Source organism: Oryzias melastigma, linkage group LG3, assembly GCF_002922805.2.
Source record: "Oryzias melastigma strain HK-1 linkage group LG3, ASM292280v2, whole genome shotgun sequence".
NCBI classification, from domain to species: Eukaryota; Metazoa; Chordata; class Actinopteri; order Beloniformes; family Adrianichthyidae; genus Oryzias; species Oryzias melastigma.
Genome location: NC_050514.1, coordinates 18,172,792 through 18,197,921, shown reverse-complemented (window position 1 = coordinate 18,197,921; position 25,130 = coordinate 18,172,792). Strand labels below are relative to the sequence as shown.

The 25,130-nt window shown below is 39.9% G+C and overlaps 1 protein-coding gene across 3 annotated transcripts in view; it reads left to right on the top strand.

Moving 5' to 3' along the window:
- zfhx3 (zinc finger homeobox 3) overlaps window positions 1–25,130 on the top strand; it is a 172,816-nt gene that overhangs the window by 29,342 nt on the left and 118,344 nt on the right. Inside the window, exon 2 of one of the 3 annotated variants that reach the window (XM_024294816.2) lies at window positions 12,531–12,885. The gene's annotated coding sequence lies outside the window, so the exon portion shown is untranslated. Of the gene's footprint in view, window positions 1–11,203; window positions 12,886–23,163; window positions 23,584–25,130 lie in introns of those variants that run through there. The other 2 variants (XM_036210299.1, XM_024294815.2) reach the window with 2 other exon arrangements.

Sequence of the window (25,130 nt, the reverse complement as noted above, 5' to 3'; positions counted from 1 at the left end):
AAGAACTGCTATTTTCCCACAAGCATTAAAAAAGACTGTCTGTGGAATCTTTCCGATGCAATCAGCTAGTGGGATGGCTTCTTTACGCTTGGGATTTCAACAGAGGCTCAGGCCAGGGTGTTGTTTAAGTTCTAAAATCTACAGATCTTGGACATATTTTCACACAAGCCTCCTGTGTAGGAAGGAGGAATGTGCACAAAGTCTAAATCTGATTTAAAAAAAATAGATTGATAATTTATGGCAGGGCTGTAATAGCTGTCCAATGTGGACGGACTTCATAGTTGCTTTTTTGGCCATTTTCAAAAAACATCTGTATGACAATTTATTAACTGTTGGTTTGTCAAAGTATCATTTACAAAAAATGCCACTTGGGAGGCTTTTACACTGCTCTAAGTGGGAACAGTGAGCTAAAACTGGAAAGAGCATCACTAAAGAGGTCTTATGAGCCTAGAGACCCAAATGATTACCACTCCATTGTTGGCTCTGTAATTTTTCATACATTAGACGAATAGTTAAAAGGAATTCCCAAACACAAAAATAGACCAAACTTCAATGGGTCTCTCTTTCTTTCTTGATCCCATTATCCCTGCCCCCATAATCACTGTTATATTCATCACAGTGCTTTGTATTTATAGGGTCTATTTCCATCATAGTAATAATGTCACTCTGGATTTGCCATGCAGAAAGACAGAGCAAGAGAAATGCACAACAGACTATATGGAAGAGCCAGATGTTGTTTGATGTTAAGGATGCCATAACAGCGGCTCTGTGCTCGTACTTCCATTTGAATATGCCTTTGTTTTGTCTGGACATTTCTTCTCTTACTCACTATGGAGCCTGTGAATGGAGCGCATTGGGCCTGGCCCAAGCTTCTCGTCGTTGTGTCGGTTGCAGCTGTGTCCTGGAGCTGGCACTAAGCCTCCTACTTAGACCCTTTTTAGTTTTTTTTTCTTTCTTTCTTTCTCTCTTTCTTTGAGGCCCTCAAACTGACTTCAGTGGAGCCCACTACCTCCTGTTTTCTGCCCCCACAGCGTTGCTCCGAGTATTTGGACATATATTTAACACCCACATGTGAGGCCTAGTAGAAGTGACTGGGGAATGGAAATGAAAACAAGCCTGCCCTCTGTCCTGGCCCTTAAGTTCAGACCTACTATAAATACCTCTGGCTGGCGCGCCAGTTCCACAACTGGTGGCATGGGAACTTCTCCTCATCCTCTGGTTCACTTGACCACTCAAGTTTAGTCTGGGAAGGCTTTAGCCAGTAGGTTGGCCTAAAGGGTGGGTGTGTTAGAAGGTATTCGCAATGTGCCCCCTGTGAGGAAATAAATATGAGAAGACTGTGTATATCATGGATGGTCCTCCTGTTTGTTTTGTCTACTTCTCCTAGGAACATCCCAGTGTCTTCACTCTCTCCCTCCCTGTCATCTCCTGTTTCAAAAGACTTCATGTATACGGCATTCATTCTGTTTTGCCTTATGAAGATTGTATGAATATGTGCTTTTCAAAGCGTTAAAAAAAGAGATCCCCTTTTCCTCACTGCAGCGAAGCGTTTGTTATGTTATTCCCCCAAAAATGGATTTAGACTTTTCAAAGGTTTGCTCTTCACAGCGCTGTCTCCCTGTGTCGATGCACGACAGGCTCAGCTCATATTTTCAGAGTTTGAGGTAATAGTTTTAAACTGACAGACTAAACATCTCTCTCCTTGAGTGTTCCACTTCTACAGAGTAAATAGTTTTGGGTGCACAAACACACACATGAATACACTATCTAGGTGACTGGCTGCTGATTATTTGTTGTTCTTTTTTTGTTTGTTTTTAGAGGAATTTTATGATTTCAAATCAAGACGTATTGATACAGGGACTAATAACTATTTTTTTGTCTTTACTACATTTTTTTTCTTTTTGAAAATATTGCCTCCAAAGTTTAGCAAAGTACAAGAAAAACTTTTAGATTTTAAGCACTTTTCTTCTCAAATGGATAACAGCCTGCTGCAGTTATTAGTCAAATATCATATGAATGTTGCTTATACTCAAATGTTGATCATACTTTTTATTTGGTCATTCACCGTGCTTAGCTGCCAGATTAAAATATGTCTATGGCTCCCCATTAAAACATTCACACACACCTCCTTAGCATTCTTTTAATGTCCCCTTCTTCTCTCCTGCTTATACGCGTCTTTTCTCCTCGGCCCTACAAGGCTCACTTGTTATTTTTTTGTACAAGGTTCTGTAATTAAGTTTGACATAAGCACAGGGATTAAATATGCGGTTGAGGAGGGAGAGAAAGGAGCTCTGTTACAATCTCAAGGCCAGCTGTAAAATAGAACCAGATTGCAACACTTGGAGTTGGAAAGTTTGGAGCAGGAGCTTCAGAGCCCAGCCAGCGGAGTGTTCAAACTCTGGCCAAAGAAACTAATATGAAAATCCGTAGGCAGAAAACTAACACTCGCTCTGATCCAATGATATTTTTTTTCTGCTAAATGATGGCCATCTCCTCTAGCTGCACGTCAAGCCATTTCACCGATACAGTTGCACTGCCAAGCTCCGCTGCCAAAATCTGACGAGAAAGCAAACCTACAACCTAGTTAACTGCTCATTTACAGCCTGTGACGGCAATGTATTACTTCCCATTGGAAACAACTGCTAATTTATCTCCTAGTTATTGCCTTGTTGCAAATAGCTTACTGCAGTTTAAGAAAGTAAAAATAGAAAAGAATAATCTCACTGTGGTAAGTTGCTGATTGAATCGACCATTATACAATTTTTTCACAATAAAATGAATCAATTATACAAATCTTGGAAAATACCATTTGGATTGAGGCGCTGTAGGTTTATTTAAGTTTTGCGTAAAAATGGCAAAGTGCTATCACAGCAGTCAACACACATCTGATGGCAGCAAAAAAAATGATCACGCGATCATTACAGTCCAATGGGTGGAAACACTATGAATTTAGCAAATGTGTGACCATGCAGTGTGGTATAAGGTTCCAATAAAGATCTGTTTGCATTATTTTTATGTAGAAAAACAGCAACGGGCTGAAATTTATGAAACTAAAATGCGAATTATCATTCATTCTTGTTTGTATACATATTTAATTTACGCTTGATTATCTTGCATGAAATACAAGTAATCTGGAAAACTTCACCTGCACTCTTAAGTACCAGGTATTTATTTCTGAGTCACACTTAGTGACGGAGAAGGAGAGTAATTTTTAGATAAAGATGTCCTGGATCGATTTAGTGCAGTCAGTTGGATCCTTCAAAATGAACCAATACTGACTGTGAATCATATCAACGACAAAAAATTCTAATATGAATTGAATTGTTGTTAAAATAAATCGGTACACCCCCATTTTGAAGGTAAATTCTCACTTCTTCATCAAAACTCTGAGTACAATCAGACACGATGTTGATACTATCTGTCAAGGTGTTAGAGGAATACATAAATAATCTTTAGAAAGTTTCATTAAAAAGTTAGGAATGTGTTTAACGAAATGTAAATGTCATGCAATCACTCAATCACAGGCAAAAAAAACAGTTGAAAAATATAGGCTAAGATCAGCCTCCAGTGCACCAACCGTGTCAATGGGATTTTCTTCTGTTCTGAACTCTGAGAGGTCTCACATGGAACTTTGCATTCTTAAATAACTCTGGCAAAATGCTTTAATCTTAATGAGTCTGAACAGCAAATCTCTCATCTGCAGCAAAAAGGATTAGGAATGCAGAAAAAAAGGATGCCCTTCCACTTTGATGAATTGTGTTTAGAAAATCCCTAGGCATGAAGTTCCTCCAATGAACAAAGCGTTAGACGAGAACGGATGCTTTTAAACAACACAACTTATCGGAGAAAAACAGAACATGCATTTAAGTGAAAATACAAAAGCAGAGCTGATTCGACTCCTCTGCAAATGATAAAAGTGACTAACTCTTTTCCTCAATCCATTTTGCTACTTTTGGAATCAAACCCAGAGTAGCTTTGCACAAATTACGTGCATTGTGATTTCAGTCCCTCATCAGTGTTTATTTACTCTGCATGATGCATTCTGCCTTTGTTAAGAATAAATAAATGGCTTCATCATATTTTTTTTTTGCCTCCTGGTAAAAGCTTCAAATGGGTGATGCAAAAGGAAGCTGATGAACACAGACAGTTTAAAGTGAAGCTGCTTCCAAAAACCACAAAAATTCTGCAGACTTCACTCTCAGTGGTTTTCATTATTGCTTTAAGATGAACTTTCCTGCTTAGTGTGAATGTGTACTTACTTAAGTATGCTATTATGCAAAGGTGTTTATTTGTATTTGACTAATGCATTATTGATAATATGTTAATGTAATCCAAATCAAAGCAGTTCAGTGTTTACTTGATTAATTATTACGCTGTGGTGTAATTTCCCCAAACAGGCTCTTGGAGTGGTAGGGGTTAGAACAGTAAGCCTCTGGCTAGTTCAGAGCTCTCAAACTACAAAGAGACGTAGTGCACTGGGACCTGCTCCTTGTTCCCCCTTTGCAACCCCACACCCACCTCCCCAAATGCCCTCAGGCATTTAAAAAAATACCCTGCCTGCGTTCTGTTGTATTTGTTTTACCTTAAGTTCCAAACGAGAGCTTCCTTTTGTTTCCTCTAATCGACATTTGGAGATCTCGCTGACACTGGTGGAACATAAGATCTGTGTTAATAAGAAAGTGCTGGAGTGTGCACCTTTAGGAGAAAAAAAATCATCAAACGAGGTTGCTATTTTACACATGCAAGTAACTTTTTGCCCAGCACAGTCTTCTGTCTGGTTCAAACACCAGCGCTGATGAACATTACCATACACTTGACCTGTATTGATCCTCAGCTACCATGTAAGCCCGGCACTAAGGCGTTGAGCCGAAACATCTGGTCACCAGAGTGTTCCGCTGAATGACAGATAACATCTGGGAAGAGTGCTGCTATCACAGGAAACAATGTTCATACTCCCCTCCCAAACCCCACACCCCCATGTCCCGCTTTCCCCATGTCCTGTTCATACTCACATCCTTGTCATTGATTTCCCATTAACCCCTTCTAGTCTGGAAGTATCTGCCCACCCTGACACGCAGACATCAGTGGATTGATTAAAAGCATAATGGCATCAGGAGCGCTGCCCGTTTTCATCAGTCTGACCAGTTCAGCTCTTATGCTTCTGCGTGTTTATTCTACTGTTGTCATTCAGCTTTTCCAGTACACCCCCTCCTCCTTAGAGAGCTTCCTTCTCTTCTTCATCTTCATATCTGTTCAATATTTCTTAAAAACTTCTTTTTTTTTTGCCTCTTAAATCCTCTCATCATTGTCTGCCCTCTGTACTTCTCCCCTCTAAGTTCAACACTTGTTCAAGCCCGATTCAAAATGCAATTCTGAGCACTTTATTTGTTTTTAAATAGCGCAGTTGAACTCAAAGTTGCATTTTGTAGTACAGTTTTATATTAAGATGCTAAAATTAATTTTGTTTTTCCTAGAAAACATTCTTTATTTTTAATTATATCACTTCACAGCATGTTCCTTAAATACAGCATGCCGAATTACCTTTGTGAATAACATGTTTTGATCAGATGTTTTGATGAAAGTGCCTCACATCAACCTCACACTTGAAGAAGAATTGGAAATAGTCTGTCTGTGTGGACTGGTGTTTTTTTTCTTCATAGACTACATATAAAAGCACAATGTATACTCACATGACAAGATGACTAATCCAAGGCAGCGTGTGTTTCTTTCCCGTCTTTGTCAACTGCAGTGGTAGCAGGAATAAAGTTAATATGTGTTTGCGAGGTTGTGCTGTTGTGAGCCACAGTGAAGGCAAGTTAAAAAGACTTTCATTTAAGGATGGTGCGCCTCCATCAGTCCTGCTCTCTGATGTACAAAGGGCCCAGAGGAAGGAGCTTCACAGCTGTTTGTAAACTATGAGAACAGGAAAGGTCAACAAAGTAATGCGGTGCCTTTTTTTTGTAACGCATTTTCATCTTTCTATGTTCTGTAGTGAGACAGCAGGGCTGTGCCCTGCCTCAGTAGTACTGCTGCATTTAAATTACTGTTCTTGCCTGGAGAATAATGGTGAAAGCATAACCCCATTGTATTCTTTGATAAACTCTGGAAAATGCATGGTATAAGCCGAGGAAAAGGCGCAGTTTAAGGGCACAATTGCTTTGCAAATCTACCATGGCAAACTTTTTCTCATGGAGAGAGGGAGACGGGGAGAACGAGTGGGGTGAAGAAGGAGAGATGTGGGGACTGAGGGTTAGGGGGAGATGGAGAATTGGAAAAGAGATGGAGGATGCAGCATATGGGCAGGACAGGGGGGTCTCCGTTTCAGGGACATGTGTTATCTCTGGGTGCAGAGGTCTTTGTTTGCAGGGCAGAGAGGTATAGATTTCCTCTCGTTGTCGGCGCCTTTATTTGGGGCTCAGCTCTGAGGGAACAATGGCAAACTAATCCACTACTGAATCGGGATTAATATTCGAGCTGTAAATATTAATTCGCAGTCGAAAGGAGGAAATGCAGAATCTGTCAAAACACTCAAAGAACAAAAAACACCAGAGAAGCTTGACCAAAAATCCCATCCCGACTCTTTCACATGAGTACATTATTTTTTGCTGGGTCCTACAGCCTTGTCTCAGCATTCTGTTTGATTTTTGTATTAATCTTCATAATGATTTTCCATAGAGGAGCGAGAGCTGGGGGAATCTTTGGAGCTGCATGTTGTTTTTGGCTATTCTTCTCACTAAGCTTTGGATTTAAGATCTGGATTTGAATATTTATGATTGAAAATAATGGAGGTTATAAAAATGGGTCCCTGCAGAGCTAGGCTGTAAGTTATAGGGGTAAGCAATGCCTCCCACATCAAAGGAGCCTGGAGATGTTGGCCAGCGTTTGTCTGATGCCTGTTATAGCCTCTCCCTTCACACCCAGCAGAGAGTGCAGTCCTGCTGAAGATGAATGATCCAAAGTGTCACTCACTGTCAGGGTGCTCACGGGTGTGCAACATTCATTAAGTTATTTGGCGCATTTTAGTTTTTCTGCCTGAGAACAACAAGAGAAAACAAACTGGCCCTCAGGGTGAGATGATTCGACTCGTTTCAAACATAGTCGGAGTCTGTTTAAGACAAACAAGCGGCGGTGTTTGTAAGTGACAGGTGGCTTCCTTTTTAGTTTCTACGTAATATCTTTTGATCCAAGAAAATGTTTAAAACATGTCAGCTTGAATATGAAATAAGTGAGACTTTGCCTTTCAATTTTACTTTTTGAGCTCTTCACACTTCAAAGCCGACATTAAGTTCCAGAAACATGAGAATGAAATTAGGAGATAAATTAAAACCTACTGTTTTCTGTTGACTGTTTGACTGGCAAGGAGTCTACAAGTGACATGGCTAGTTCCAAGGCTGGATATAGGCACGGGTAAGGGGGGATATGTCCCTCTAAAGACTGTGACTGCCCCCACAAATGTGATGGTTTGGAAAAATCCATAATTAACTAACACAAGTACAAAAAATCAAATCAAATCAAATAAATGACAAAAGAAAATGTAAGGAAGGACGGACAGATGGACGAATAGACCCTTATAGTAATAAGAAAATCAAAGATAAATGTCCCCTCAACTGGGCACAAACCAGTGTCCTGCTTGTGCCTGTCCCAAGCCTGGTATTGCAGGAATAGAATTTAACCTAAAACTTAAAAGACATATCTAATAGATAGATATATGGATAGATATACTCAGAAAAATACTCAGAAGATGCATTTTTGGGAGGGATAGGACACCCCAAACTCTCAGCACTCCCAGACTTGTTCCCCCTGATATTCTACCTGCACCCAATAGTGGGGCTGGTTAAATCGGGGCCTGGCTAGTTTGGGTCGTGTACCCGACTTACAGGTGAAATCTAATATTGCTGTCAGATCGTCTCGCAAAAGCTTTTAACAATATTACCTTGTATGACAGCAATGAAGAGAGAAAAGTACGTTTTTCAAACCGGATTGCTGATTCAATGGAGTCTGAAAGGCAACCATGCACGGCCACACCACACCCCTTTCAGTATTTGAATGTACACACAGGCACAGTAATCCCACTACAGGGGGTGGACGCCTGAAGTATACCAGCCAACAAAAAAGCATTGTGATGTTCAAAGGGGCCTCATAGAAGCTCCAAGCATCGATAGAGTCCAATGTAATGAAGGAGTGGAAACTTCTTCTTCTTCTACACGGTGCAACATAATACCAAAGGTCATCTCATCTTAATCCTCAAATCAGCAGCATCCAGGCCTGTGGCCCCCATTTCATAAAGTTAAAAAATAATCTTGGACAGAAGTCTAAAGAAGGCCCTCATAATCTTTTCTGCAAGCTCCAATCAGAAGATGTCATTAGAGTGTCCTATGAAGGCACTGTAAGGAATGATTATTTCTCTTTTCAAATCGGCTCCAATCATATCATAGAATCAGCTGGACTGTGCGCTCATGGTGAGAAGCTTTATTATGTCCAGTGATTAATCATCAAGCGCCACCTTATCCCTCTTAGACACACGGTATACTGCTGTTCACAGAGGGAAAATGGGAAAATACCAGCTTCATCAACGCAACGCTTGCTTGGTTTTCTGTATTCGCCAGTTCATCCTCACCGCTGGCCTCAAGCGCTAAGCTGCGTATCATTTCAGGGATGTGATATTCCGTTTAATAGACAGCATTCACTCAGATCCTGATAAGTTTTTAAGGAAAAGTAAAAGCGTGGCACATGAGCAGTAGATCTTTAATCACCACTCAGTATCTCTTTCTTGGGTTTCTTTGTTCTCTGTATTATCTTTTTTGATGTCTCTCTATAATAAAAGCTTTTTTTCATTTAAAAAAGGAAATAATTGTGTCAGCCTAAATTCCAAACAAATCAAGGACAGATTACATATTAAACAGCCACACCGTGAATTAATGTAGGTCAAAAAGGTTATCGTCTGCAGACTAAGTTTGAGCAATTTGTTGTTCAGGAATCCTTTGTTCTCCTCTGAAAGTGTGTCAAATGTAGACAGATTGTGAAATATTTATTCCACAACTGCAGATCATATTAGAGTGTTATTGTTTGTTTCGTTTTGTATTTTCCCCCCCAACTAATTTGCCAGTGGTAAAGTTTGAGGGGAAGTATACCAAACACATATCAACTTTAACAAAGCAGAGCTCGTCCTGCAGCTTTAATTAGACTGAAATTGTAAACAGACATGCAGGCCCCTTCTCTTACAGATTATATATACTTTATGACGGAACGTTTGAAGTTCGGAGGGATTCTGAATCAGCACAGCTGAAGCGGCACTCTTATAGGACATTGTTGTCTTCAATTATTTCACCGTCTCTAAGAGGTAGAGGATCATTTATTATTTAAAGATGCAATCCTTGCTGTTTAGATGGAGTTTTTAAAACCGGGTTATCTTTCCAAATTTTTTTTTTTTATTAAACTGAACAAAGTGTTATAAAATGCAGTTTCAAATGCATGCCTGTCTCTCCAGTGTGAGTGCTCATTTGCCAATATTGTGATTTAATATGAACAGTGACAAGCAGCTGCAGACATATGACAAATAATGAGCATCTGGAATGCTTTATTATTTACATAAAAGGTCTCGCACAGAAACTGGCTGCTCGTGGTACAGGCAAGTACATGTATACATAATGAGTTACAGTTTCACTTTTAAATCTCCTCAAAAGAGACTTGAAGGCAGCTGGATTCAGTCTTTGTCTCAGCATTTTGATTCAAGTAAAGCTTTATTAGTTTCTGCTGTGTTTAAAAATGTCAAAAATTAGCAAAAAACTCAAACAAAACTGTTAAAATAAGATTATAAATAGTGAAAAAAAATCTGCTGAGGATGATAAAATGTCTGAGAAGTTCTTAATTTGTGTTTAATAACATTTTCATTCAGCTAATTTTTGATCCCATGTTCAGAATTTTTTTGTCCTTACTTCTTGTCATTATAAGAGTTCCTTTTATTTTTTGTAAACTACTTCATAATACTTTCTAATACATAAAAATCTGCAATTTATTGGTCTTGATACTCCTTTTCTTCAATTTTTATTTGTTAATTTTATCTTAACCAATTGAGGCATTAAATGGCTCCAATAATTTACTTATAAACCCATACTTTAACTCCTCTGGAGAAATGTTCAAGTTCAGTCATTGTAGACAAACCTCAATCAATACTTGAAAGAAGCAGTCTGCCTGGATCAGATGACCTCGCCGCACAGCAGCCGCCACATAGCCAGTAAAGTCCTCATAGATATTGGCTGGATGACCCTTGACGACTGAAGCCCAAAAGGTCAGCCTGGCCAGACTGACCTTATGAGCCCAAGAGGCCACTGTCCAGTTAGTCTGGGCGTTCCATAATGAAGTGGTCAGTATTGCCTTTCTGTCACTCAGCAATTACATGGGAGACATGGGTTTAAAGACATGAGCTAAAGTGACTTGTAAACTACTGTAATGTTTGCTGGAAATGACTGGGAGCAATAAGGGTGGAAAGGAGCTTGACAAATGCACAGGAAGTGTGTTACAGACGTTTGTGCAAAAACAAGAAATACTACTGTACTTTTTATAATTAGTAGCTTTTTCACATGTTAAAAGATCGACTATGGAGATGTGTGTTTAGAGGGGTATAAACACTGTTATGAATTTCATTTATAAATCATGTTTATCATATTGATCCATTTCTGAACACTGGTTGTATGAACCTTTTTAAGAATCACTGGGTCAAAGAGTATTTCAGGTTGGAAGGACCAACCTGTTTATGACTTTTTTTATGCTCAAATATCAGTTAATATTGTAGAATGAAGTTTCATTGAATGTTTACCTGTCAATGCCCAATAAATGTAAGAAAGCGCCTTGAATAACGTGTGCTAAAGACACAAATGTGACAGGTATAACCCGCAGAGGATCCAATGGCCTCATTACAAGTAAACAAACACATGTAACCATGTATGTCCCCTGGCCTTTTGTGCTTTTCAATACAGGTCATGGATCAGGAAATCCCTAAAGCCATCCAGCTGCTGCCGTCACTTCATGCATTCTTATATCTGTTAACTATTTAGTTGTCAGTGGTTTGGTTAAGTGGAATTGACTTTTATCTGTAGTGTGCTGTGGGGCTGCCACTGGCAATTCCGAATCCCTCTTCCTTAGCTCCCGTTTTAGCATGGTGTCACATCCAGCACATTGCTATTGGCAGCTGAGCCAAGCCTAATCAATAGCCCAGGTCAGGGATCGCCAGCGGCTCTGCTGTGGGTGGGCTATTGATCCGACACACACACTCCCACAGGTCGCACTGACAAACTGAGAAGTCGTGGCCTGGGTCGAATTATAGGAGAGGTGGAGGAGAGATGACAAATTAACAGTTCTGTTCTCTGTCTGCTGGAACTGCTGACAAAACCCTGTCATGAAAATAATTTAATTATTGATTAGAAAGTGATGCACTGTGTCTTGTTCATGTGGTACAGATTAAACAGATAGGCCATCAGAGGGATGTTTGTGATTGGATGCTGAAAGGCGAGTTCATGATGAAGTTGTTGGAAACTGATCAGGCAGCTCAAACCTGAGTTTCTTGTGAAGACAAAGGCCCCACACTCCTGTTTGTCTCTCTTTTTTCCTCCCCATCATCCTCATTTCTTTCTTCATGGATCTCCTCTTGTGATTCAGTCGTACCTGTGGACAATAAGCAAGCCTCTACTTATTTTTGTTGCAATTTTAAATGTTGCTCCCAGAGCGTCTTATCAGCACCACACCAAGAACTCTTGGGAACAATTAAAAAACCGGGGTTTAACTCGAGTCGAACCACAGAGGTAAAAGCAATCACGCAATGTTTCCAAACGGATACGGCTTCAAAGGAGCCATTCATTTATCGCAAGCTCTTTCCTTTTCCAGCTGTATTCCCAAAATTTGATGTGGTGCTGTTGAAATACTGAAACATATCACAAGCGTATTTACCCAGCTTCATACGCTCGGCCCATATGGAATACAAAGAATTTTTTTGAACATCTTTTTCTTTTTTTCTTTGCTGGATTGACAGTTGAATAAATAAGTATTGTCTAAAAGACTTTGTTGTCACAGGCTGCAGATCCTCTGCAGAACTTGCAATTACATATGCCATTACAGGAATATGTCTTGTTCTCGTCACAGGGAAATTAAGTTTCTCTGCAAATCTTTTTTTTTATTTTTTGTTTGAGAAGTCTTCAGCGATATAAGAACTGAAATTACTCACGACAATTGATTTGCTATTAAATGTAATCTTGAAATCATGCGAGGCTGTCTAGCAGTAGTCGAATACAGATAATTATAGATTAATTTTGTTGACTCTAAAAACACATTTTGAAGTCTTGATGGAAGTCACACTGCTCTGGTTTGCCTCTCCTGAAAGACATTTATTATGTGCACACATTTCCGGGTTGAGGTTCAGAAATTGTGGATGCTCCCAGACTGCTAATATGGAGCTGTGTCTTTGTTGTAATGATTTCCCGCTGTGTTCCAAACATGAGTGTGACATTGTTTTTCTTTCCTGTTTTCCTTTGTTTCAGGCAACGGTGGCATCCTGATTTACTCATCTTGTGACCTGGGAGTCTCTAAACCCCAAAACATATAGCTTTGGAAAACCCTGGAAACACCTGGAAATCTAGGAGTACATTTACCAAAACCACTTCAAGTGCCCAGGCACCGGATCAATAGCTTTAGAATTTTCTTTGTTGTTTTTGTATATACAAAGACAGCTTGAATATTAGCAATATCTGCTGGCCATCCACCTCTGCTTTGACAAACCTGCTGCGACCGAGAGGGCGTGACCTTTCTACCTGCTGACTTCAAACGGACACTTGAAAAGGAAAACAGTCAGGGAGGCTTCTCTGTGTTGGAAACTCAGACCAGAAACCCCATCAGGTAAGACTGTGAAGTCCCGCCTTCTCCTGCTGTCCAAACTGACTTTTTTAACTTTGTCAGGGCTTTGAAGCTAACTTGTCGCCCACATGCTTAATTTGCCTTCAGATTTGGTGTAAAGGAAAGCCTGACTGACAAATGGCCCATTTTCATGCGTTTGTGCTTGTTAGTTCCTTTCAGAGGCTTTCTATATGTTGGGGTTGCACACTCTGAGTTCTTCATACTTCAGATTTGTGTCTGTCACCATCTCAAGTTTAGTATTAATGACTTGGTAGGATGCACACGGCAAAGCTAATATGATGTCATTTAGTGCTGCAACATCTTTTTGACAACTTTGTGTCTACAGTTATTGAGCTAGTTGATCTGTATGCACAAAAAAAACAAATATTTGCATCTAGATGCCTGAAATGGGGTTCTTCTTTATCAATCTTATTGTAAACTTTAATATATTTTTATTTAATTATTTTGTGTGTATATACACATATATTTAGTGTGATTAAGTATTTAACTGTGTAATGTGAAGGTAATTATGTGATTGATGCCAAAAATAGGCTAAGCATAATTTTTTAAATTTATTCGAGAATCATTGAAATTCAGTCTTTTTGCCAACATATCAGAATATATTTGTATATATTTTCCTCTTTTAGTGTACATGAGTTTTATACAGTTCAAGAAATCTGGAGGAATTTCAAGAGTCAAGCTTGACATCTGTATCATAAAGCCGCTATATATGGTATATCGTAGTAAACTATTTAGATTTCTCTTGGACTTTCCATTAAACCATAAAATAACTTAAACCGGTCAATGCCAAGTAAAGCAGCATAATTTAAAATAGATCTTTTCAAGAAGTAGCAATAACATTTATGTGTTTGGGGGCATCAGGAAAGGTCATGCGCTTTTCTTTCAGTATTCAATGAATACATTTTTATATATATATTTTTTTTTATTTAAGAAATGAAATTCAAATAGTTATCCGCAACAACTCTCATAGCCAGGGCCTCCTTTGACATGTTTTTATCTGTACTTTAAGAACATGTCCATTTCTATGATGACAGACAGCTGTCTTAAAGCTTAAGGATCACACTTTTTGTAGCAATGACTCCTTTATTTTAACAAAGCAACATGTGAAAAATTGATCAAAGACTCACTTGTAACTGGCATGCACACGTGCCTTCCATCTAAACATCATGATTATTTTTGTAAAAAATATGAAATTTTTCATTCATTTAATCAATTTTTTTTACTCAATTTGCACCATACAATCAACTCTGAGATTCCTCCCAGGAAACAAAAATACATGGTTCATGTTGTATTTAAAAAGAAACTTTACATACACAAATATGCTATTAATATTCAAAGACTTAGACAGGAAATAGCTTTTATACCGAATGTCATCCCAAACACATCTGCAGTCCTCGCCCTCTATGATGTTTTTCATTACAGCAGAGGGTCAGTAACAGAATGAAGTCAATTCTTTGAGAGGCTTGTGCTTTTACAGCCTGAAGGGACACATTTCTCCTTACACACTGACAATTTATCACCTTCATTTTTTGGTGATTTGATTGTTCTATCTTTCTTTTTATTAAGCTAAAGTTAGTATTTTTTTGGATTCAAATCTTCAGATGCAGGCGTTGCCATCATCCTTTTTCACGAAGTGGAGAACACTCCGTCAGTCAACGATCAACATGCCTTTTAGGGACCGGAGTGAATTATTCTGCTTGTTTTAGTTTGATCCATTCTGACTCAGATTCATAAATTACAAACAGACAACTAAACACAGCACACCAAAAACAATGTTATTTGAAATTAGGTGGAGAAACACTCAAAGTAAAAACTGATGCTGAAAGCAAGACAAAAAATAAAAAGAAACAAATGAAGGATAAGAGTTATGGCTTTTGTCATTGACAGACATTTGTTTAGTAAATCAACATTTTGATAACAGTTGTGGCCAAAGAGAGAACAAGTAAATTCACAGCACCTTATGTTTTATTTCCTTTTATCTTTTTTTTAGTTAAAGAAAAACACTTGAAAGCACAAGAAACAATATTTATCATTGTGGGACTAATTAAGGACGTGATCTGGAAACTTTTTCTGTGAAGTCTGATTTAGGACCCACAGGGTCAGCCGCCTTACAAAGAGGGCAGAAATAATACAGCAGGAGTCATCAGCAAAAAGCACTCAAGTCTGGGGGAAAGCAGCTCCCCTCCCTGGCCTGTGCGCTGATGGAGCTGTGCTCCTTGCCCAAGGCTCCGGGGCTCCGACACTAGACCTTATTTTTCATGTGGTCCGCACACGGTTCCTTCTCCAGTAAGTTGCTCTCTATGTGCCAGCCCTTTCCATTTAGAAGAACAGACCGGCATGATTTCATACATGAAAGATGTATGTAATTGGACAGCAGGGCCTGTGCAGTGCATTTACAATTCTAAACAGAACAGGTTAAAACCAGTTTTCCCTTCCTTCTGCCTCCGTCCTGAGGAAATGTATTTGCACATTTGAAGAAACATAAGATCAAAAAAGCTGACAAAATGCAGGTTATCATTGTTGGTATGCTTCTTATAAATCTTATGGTAATGTACCAAGTGCTCACACAGCTCCAGCATTCATCTCTTTGCTATTGAGGGATACAGTTGCAGCTCAAAACGTAATGTGATATAATAGAATAATGTTTATGTAACTGCATATAGGGATTTTCTTTTTTTACAATTCATATTTTTATCTTTATTCTGAGTTCTATTAAATATTAATTAAGTTCAGGTATAACCTTTAAACACAAAACGGAAATTTTAGTACAACTTCAAATACTTAAATGCATTTTTTGAAGCTTAATTTTTATTGACACAAACTTTTTCTATTCAAAGCTGTGTCACATGCAGATCAGCTGTGTAACAAGCTATACGCAGTGATTCTGAAATAGAATCAAGCTGCAGGTGAGGTGTTGTGTGTCTGTGGTTCAGTGCACACGGGCCGCTGTAAAAACGGCTGGTCATCGGACCACAGGGAACGTGTGACCTTTAATGGAATATGGAGATAGTTTTTCATGTTTATACCTTTATGTCTCTACTAAACCAAAACAGCTTGTTCGGACGGGTGACGTGCAGCTGATACACAAGCTGGTTGTTGTGAATTTTTTTTCCACAATATTTTCCAAGAAGATAAAAACTCTCAAAACAGAAATCATTCGACCTGTCATCATAATTTGACAAATTAAATCATCTTTTTGTTATTTACAAATTTGATGAAGACTTCAGCATCTGTGAGACACAACACTTTTATGGGTCGGGGAGACCAGACACTCAGACTCCAGGAGTGTGCCTGCTATGCAGAAGTAAACACGTTTTCTTTTTACTTCCTTAACAAGCTAACACCTAAATAGATGAAACGGTTTTATAGCAGTCACCCAGTTTTATGGAGTCCAGGAACATTTAATGCTTGATAGGCTGCACAGTACCGAGGATATTGCATTCATGGTGTGCAAAGTAGCTGGCAGACAGGCAATGCTTCATGACTTCCACTCACCACACTCTGGGGCAAGTTTCTGGCCACCTGGACACATTTTACATTTTGAGGGCTTACAGGGGTTAATCGGGCCTCGGTTACCGTCATACAACAGGAGTCATGCTTCAGAGGTCTGGAGGTCTGATGGTAAGAGACTTCTGAGCTGAATGGGCTGGTTTCTGAGCTGTGTGTTCCAACGATGTTGAATCTGCATCTGTGGAGGATTATGGGTAATGTTCACAGATTTTCATCCATGTGAAGTTCTCTGAAACTGCTCCTTGAACCCCTGAATCGAAGCTGATAGTTGGCATTAAAATGACAAGCACTGATCTGCATCTGAACATGTCAGGGGAAATTGTTCATCCAGTTTTATGACTGTTAAAGCATCAATGTCTGTCGTTTGTCATCAAAGGTTTTGTAGATCTAAATAGTAAAACTTCCTTTCTGTTTGGCTTTTTACATTTTTCACTGAAATTATGGGGTCTTGAATTTATTATTCCAAAATAATTCCATCATTTATTTTATTTTTCTTTGAAATTTCCGTCTTGTCTAAACATGTGATCAAGCGGCTGCATGTGACGCAGGATTTGACCTTTGGGCAGACCTGATTTGCAGAACACGTTTCTTCTGTGTGGCTACCACCTGTCATCTTTCATCTTGTGGAGTTATTCAGGGGAAAACACTTGGCATCGAGAGAAAAAAAATCACTATCTAGTAAGTTTGTTGCGTTGAAGCACATATGTGGCCAGAACAACGTGGCCTTGTAGGGATCTTACCCCTCCCACCCCCACTGTTATGTTTGGATGGGTTTACCAGCAGCTAGATGTTGCCTGGAGTGTTCATATGGCCCTGATTTGGGATCCCTCTGTTTCACTGAGCTTCTTTAAAGCGAGTAAACCCCAAGAGACCCGCCTGTCTCTCACCCGGAATCTGTAACAGCAGCTTTCAGGATTTCCATGTTATTCACTATATCAACCAACCTGAAAAGTGCATTAGGCCGTTTGTTTGCCCTGGCCTCTGTTGTTTCTTTCTTCAGTCAGCACCCGTGTTTCTGCATCAAAATAGGTGACTCTCCCATGTCTGATAAGTTGTATTTGGTTAATATTTTGGGGCTTTCATACTAAATGCTTTGCATTCATCTTCTGCTTTGTCAGTGTTTGTTTTGTGTTCTTGCTCGACATTTCTGCTGGTTGGATCCAACATATAAGTGAGCTATTGAGAGATATTTTGAAAATGACGAGGACCTTCCGGCGGACTGTGAGGGCTTCTTCTGCTAAGGGAGAAAGACCAAAGAAAACAAGACCTTTTAATTACAATTTAACAGATTTAGCATCATTTACTGCAAAAAAAAACCCTTATTCTAAAAAGAAGTATTTAAAAATATCTTCTGATTGAAATGTGTTACATGAGGAGGAGGAGAAGCTCAGGAATGATGAGGAAGATCATAAAACAGCTTTTGTTTTTGTTATTTTTTTAAAGTTGGTGCATTTTACATTATTGTTAATATTATCATCTTATTTTTAATAATAATAATAATAAAATCGGAATATTTTTAATTTGTTTTGATGTGAAATACCATTTGTTTGCACAGCACACACAGCTGAGCAATGTCTATCCGCTCAGCCTTTCACTCACGCACATACGCGCACGCACGCGCGCGCACACACAAGAATAAGGGAAGTCGATTTTGGTTCGTCATTTTTTCTCCTCTGGTCAAAGCAGAATCCCGTCGAAACACACCGGAAAATTGATAATGTTTAGGACTGCACCATAAAATATAGCGCTATATTTGTAAAATGCACATCCAAAAAAAATATTTAGAAGACTGCATCAAGCACTCAAAGATCTGTGTTCCATGTAAATACAGTAAGCAAAATATGTTTATTAATTACGATTATCATGTTCATTTCACAGAAATAACCCAATTAACCAAAATCTTCCAGAGCATATCTGAAATAATTTCATTTTTTTATTTAAAAAATCACAAACAAAGCATCTTAATTTTTAAAAATATATTTTATTTGTAATATGTCATTTTTAAGTATTTTTTCTTCTTTACATGAACAATCAACCGCAAAATGAATGATTTCTTATTGGATAAAATTATGTTATTACAAATTAAAACACACATCAGAAAGACAGGAATAATCACATTTAAGGACATTTTAAAAAGAATATCAACTCACACATTTATATAATTTCAATAAAGAGTCCGACAATAAACCATCGTGCATGTGGGCTGCTTGTAAACAGCAGCAGTCACTGCGAACGCTTCAGTCCAGATGGAGAAACACAACCAGAGAACAGTATTTTTATGACTCAAACATGACAAGACATTAAACATATAGATTTTAATAGTCTCATTACATACAAATGAAGTGAAAAAAAATGTCGGTAAACAAATATTGTTTTTAGAGCTGTCAAAAAATAAAAAGATGGGAGGGGGTAAAAACTATATGAGGAGTCTGCATGAGAAGCACTGTTCTAAAAACGTCTTTAAAAATCAGGAACATAAATATATGTTCTTGTTGAAGATTGTTTTGAATGTTTGCGCTGCTCCACTGACTTCTGCGGGACTTTTGTCCCGCTAATTAGGACAAGGTCAGGTTGGATGTGCGCTCATCTGCGCTTCCTGCCCTTTAGTCCTGTGTTCACTCCAAAAAAGACCGCAATTTCAGACAATGCGCACTCTTCATAATCATAACCATTTGATTTTTCTTTAAGTGCATCTGAAAACTCAACGATCCCGCGTGCGCCGCTTTTTACCTCCTTGAACCAACTTTAATGTTATCGAAAAGCTCTCCAAATTTGCTCCACGCTGATGATTTTTTGGAGGAGATAAAGCGCGCTCCTGCAAACAACAGCTGGTCCGCAGGCGCTTGGCTCCTGTGGAGGAGCTGATGCGCTATTTGATCCCAGTGGTCAGGCTGAACATAAGAGGGCGCTCCCATTGCACCTGGCTGCTCTGCCCTATGCACCCGAGGCACGGGGGGGAGCGGGACACAAACCTCTCATGTGTGAACCAGTGGTAAACAGCCCAACCTTAACCTTTTTACGCGCGATGGATTTACATAAAACCCCCAGAGAAAACCAACTTTATACGGATTCATTTCTGAACTTTCTAAGAACTTAAAAAAATGATCAAAGAAATTTTTGAAACATTTTTAAATCAAAGTCTTTGTTTTACAATAATAAAAAGAGGCTTCCTTTGGCTCCAGCATTCCTGCAGCCTTTTATCTGTCTGGTTGTCTCTTAGGGGGAATCAAACAGGCCCTAAGTGTGAACTGTCTTTCACATTTCAGAGCTATATCTTCAATATGATTTTTTTTTCGCTGTACATTATTTCATCCCTTATAAAATACGGATAATTGAGTCTGTTTTCATCAAGAAAGTCTGGTGTTCTATTCATTTTTATGCACTGGACACATGGATGACACCGTCCGTCTTTACATTTTCAGCCATGTTAAATGCACAAATCCTTCCAACTGTTATCTCTTTAAAAGTTATGCGACTTTTCATTCATGTTAGCTTTTATCTTTAAATTCTTTTCACCGCTGCTCATTTCCTCTGCTTCCTTTTGCGCTTTGTCTGGATAATGTGCGCATGCCTGATATTTGAGATAAGTCGTTTCATTTGAACATGTTCAATAAATATTTCTTAAAAAATGTGGGGGGCACGTGAAGTGCGTGCGCCTCGGCCGTGTCCAGCCCAATCACAGAGCAGTGGCGCAAGCTTCGCCCCGCGTGCCTGAATGCTACGTTTTGTTCCGTGCGGTCAAACACTTCCGCGTGAGCCCCCGCGTCCACGAGCTGCCCCGCATCCTAAGCTGCTCTCTTTGCCTGGTCCCCCCCTTTTGTCACATGCACGAGCTGTCATAGCCACAAGTTGTGTTGAATTTGCAATGCCACTCATGGATGTGTGCCTATTGAGCCTGGCACGTGGACTGTTATTCCTCCCCACTGAGAGGCGCATTTGAATGAGGGTAACACAAAGGCCCCCAGACCCTGTCAGGTCCCCCCCCACCTTCCTCCTTTCACTTATGCATAGGCCCTAAGAAGCAGCAAGGCCTCCGTCTGGCAGGCCCTCCTCTGATTTAGCCATCCTCAATATGGTCAGTCGTGTCAATCAAGTGCGTTAATCTGCAAACTGAAGTTGTAATCTGCAGGAGAGCAACTGGTCTCCTCCTGATCCTAAACTCCTATAACCTCGTTCCTTTTACGCTGTTTTCTACTTTTTTTATTTTTATTGGATCTCCTTCTCAGAGGAGCAGACAAATCCTGGAGATTCCTGCAGTCTGCCTCTCACTCTACAGGAAAAAAGATGAGGGAAAAAACGCACGCGGCTGGCTCCACGGGGCGATGCAGTTTTCTTGTTCTGTCTCTGGTATTCTGTGCTGCAGATGCCGGTATCAATGCCTGTCGCGGCTTGTGGAAGCCGGAGTGCTGAGGAAATGCCGTGTTAAAGCACACCATATATTTTACCAGCAGGGAGAGGGAGAGACACGGCGGAGGGAGGGTGCGCGTGATGGAGGGTGGAGGTTGGGGGGTGGTTGGGGGTGAGTTGGGTTCTGGCCATATAGGCTACAATGTGAGAAGTTTGATTTTTCATAGGCTCTTCAAAGGAATAGTTGCTATTGGATCTGCAGAAACGCCGCGTCCCATGGGGGTTTCATAACCTCTCCAACCTTTAAGCCAAAGGCCCTTGGAATATATAAAATATAGTTTATTTATTTCAACACCACAACATCACAGAAGGCTTCGAACGTGTCAGCGAGCTGTGCGCAGTTTTTTTTAATGAAAAACACACATTTCTGCGCTGTTTATGCATTTCTTTTCCGCGCGAAGAAATAAATACCAGGCACTTTTATTAACTCCGTTATGACTTGTTTATTAAATCGCAGCAAAAATAATGGCTACTTTAGGTTCTGCACACATGTTTTGGAAGAGGGGAGCATTTGCAGGTTTGCTGCTAAAGCGCTGCATCGGAATTTGCCACAGAGACGCACACTAACAAAATCCCGCAAACATTTCTCCACCATGCAGCACAAGCGCCTCACACATGATCAGTCAGCAGGCAGGGATGGAGCCTTTTACGCACAAAACTGGGGTGGATGGATGCGCCGGTGTGTGAGGTGTTGTCCATCTCCTCCGAGAGTCAACAACAAAAATTATCATAACAAAAGCCACAAAGAAGCTCAAAGCTTGATTCTTAGCTAAATAAAAAAAAAATATAAAAATAAGAAAATTCTACATTTTTTTCACGCAAATGAGGTGATGAGACAACAGTTAAAAGGTGTTAGAAGAATGGACAAACAAACGCACGGCCTTAACAAATAATTCCTAATAAAGGATAAGTCCTTACACTCACCATCTGCTACATAACATAACACTCAAACCGGAGATATCAAAGCTTATTATTGTTTTCATATTTTTATAAATCATTTCAATTGTAGTGAACTCCAACATCCTAAAAAAGATGCTCTCTGCAGGTTAAAATGTCACTTTCCTCTTCATCTTCCTGCACGTGCATGGCTTTAATCATGTTGGATATTTGCATTGTTTTAAATAATTAAAACAAATTCATATTTTCAAAAATGTTAACATGAAACAAAATCACAAATCCAAATAGGATAAAACAAATATTTTTACATTATTTTTTGTATTAATGTGCTTACTAAAAATATTGTTAATTTGTTTTAACTTTTTATATCGCATCTTATATTTCTGTCCTTATTTTTGCTTTGTTTTGCACAAAAACAATATTCTGAATTTTATTCAGAATAAATACAGTTAAACCCTCATACACATGACTTTTTTACACTTTAATTTGCTTACAAACTTCATTTACAACAAAAACACGAGCATGCTATTTTAATTATTTAAAAAATAACCGTTTTGGATAATCAAACATTCACTATACGCATATATATGCGTCTCCAGTCCAAGCATAAAAATCTAGAAATGTTTCTCTGAATATCAAGCGCAGGACAAATGACATGAAGTTTTTCAAAGTTCATCCGAGTGAAAACGTTCCACGCGCATCAGGACTGTTTCACCTCAACTTTTGCGCTTTGGACACGTGGCATTTGCTCCTAATACCTCCAAATATATATTTACCGGTACAAATCAACGCTTGTCTCTGATAATATGCAGGTGGCACCGTACTTACAATAAGCTCTGGTCTTTACAGATCTACAATAGCAGCCTGCACCGGAGCAGCTCGCATGTTACTGTACAGTCCTGCGTGCGTGTGGAAATCGCTTTCAACATGTTTGAATTTTCGGGAATTGCTGTTTGCTTCCACGCGGCATCTCTGCGTGTTTATAGCACGAGGGATAATGAAAAGCAACAACAACACACACTTCTCATAACAGCCACGGAAACTGACTTTTGAATCACTTGAAAGTGTAAACTCGCTATGATGAGTTTTTGTTTTAAGTCAGAAAAGGACTAAAAACGATCAATAAAAAGCGCGGTCGCGCGTGTGTTTACAGTGGCGACAAAATCTGCTTTTGTTTTATTTCAAAAAAAGGGCTTAAACCGGGTCAAAAAGCGTTCTAAAAGTGCAAAAAGAGCATGGAGAAAGTGTGAAGCGCGCCGCCGTGCCTGCATGCGCTCCAGCTTTAACTTTCTCTGTCTTCCGTCTAATCAAACTCCTACTTTCCGCTCTTCTTAATTCCATATTTTCAATTCCTGATCATTACTTTCCTCTTTTTCTACTTGTATCTATCCCTCCATCTCTCCCTCCCTCTTCTTTCTCCCTCCCTCCCTCCCTCTCTCTCCTGAGCTCTCTCCTTTGCTGAATCTTATTGATCCAGAAGGCGGCTAATTAGCCCTTCCCTTCGTGCCTGTGTAATGAAGCACATGCGCACTGAATTAATCACAGCCATTTTTTGCAGGAAACTAATTAGCAGGAATAAAGATCCAAAGAGTTTTTTCTTTTCAATCACCAGATCTCACTTTCACCTCTTCCTCGCTCGCTCCAACACAAGGCTCATCGGCTGCTTTGCATCCAAATTATTTTTATATTGCCTTTAACAACTAAAAGTACCTACTTCGGGTTTTTACGCACCGCCACAACAGTGATCTTTCTTTTGCCACCCTAAGCGCAAACTGACCAAAAGGAGACTGCCTTGATGGGATCTTTAGCTAAATCATCTCAGTACTGGATTAAAAAGCGAGGATCACAAAGCGGCAGCGAGAAATTGTAAGTTTCAACTTTGCGTTTGTCTCTTTTCCTCTCTGTTTCCACGATCCTATTCTTTTCGCTGTGTGACTTCTCTGAATCTGTCCGTGCTCGGTGTTCGCGCAGCGGAGCTGCTGGCGATTCTCCCAACCTGAGACACAATTTCACTCCAATCCCGGTTCATGCAGGACAGTTTTTGGCTTTATTCTTGAATTTAGCTCGTGTCGTTACCTGTGTTTACATGAGCGTCCGTCCTCTCCTCATGAATGGAAGATAAGAAACGGGCAAGACAGCGATCCTCTCCAAGCATGTTGACCGTGGAAAAGCTCGCTTTTCCAACAGATATGTGCTTTTTTTGGTGGTCGGTGGGATCGAGGGGGGAAAAGGGTGTAGAGCGCTTGATGGGGTCGAGAAACGTGTTTTTGAAGCACAAACGCGACAAGGAAAAGGGCTGTGGAGAGCGGGCGGAGGGCAGCGGAGGCTCCACATGAGCACAGCCCCGACAAGGAGCTCCAAGTCCAGCCTTATGGGTCCGCGAGCGTCCGGGAAAAGAGGGACTTCTTTCGCTTTCTGTTTTTTTGGACACTTACCACATCCAAGCAGCTTCTGCGTCGTCATGTGCCTCTAAAGTCTCCTCTGGATAGAAAGCTACATTTTTTTGTTGTTGTTCTTCGACACGTCTGTCTGAAACGCAATCCCTCCGCCCTGCCTCAGCTCCTCCAGCTACACTTTCCCTCTTTGCCCCACTTCGTCCGTCTTTTCTTTTATTATTACTACATTTTCGTCGCTCTTTGCCTCTTTCCGAGCCTCGTTTTTAAAGTCGATTCTCGCTCATTCACTGACGGAGTCACATGCAAATCGATCGACAAGTGTGTGTTTGCGTGCGCGCACGAGGGGGTTAGTGTTGGCGAGTGCGTGCGTTCTGTGAATGCGATGTTTGGAGCAGGCGGGGGAGAAAAAAACCGGAGCCCCGGGTCTCCGTGATGACAAGAGCGGAAAAGCAGGACTTTACGCACGGCCAGCCGACACTAGGCTGCGGGAGCAGGGATCGAACCCTCTGCTGGGCTGCAGGGAGGACGCAGGCTGCCCCCACTGCCTCCAACTACTTGACTACCGGATCCGACTTTTATTAGAGCTTTTAATTTTTCTCTTTTTGGCCCAAATCGCAACTTTAATCATTCGAAAGTGACTGCCGAAAACTTTAAGCAGTCCAGACTAAATCCCGAGTCCCTGCGCGCATTCTGCCACCTCTCACTTTGGATTTTTTAAGGAGGCAAACAAGATATGTTTATTTCAACATACCTACTTAAAACCAGTTTGCCTCACAATACAAATACCCTGTAAAGATGGCCCTTTTTGAGAAAATAAAGAAGTATATGACAAAAAAAATCCAGTGGAAAAAGAAAACATTAATAAATGAAGAAACGCAGCTATTGTCTTTGCGTCTGAATCAAGTGCTGGGAAAATATCCACAAATAAAAAAAAGTTTTTCTGCAAAGATAGATCTATGTTCAGTGAGGAGAAAAGGCGAGGAATTGAAGTCAGTGTTGGATATTTTTCGCGACATG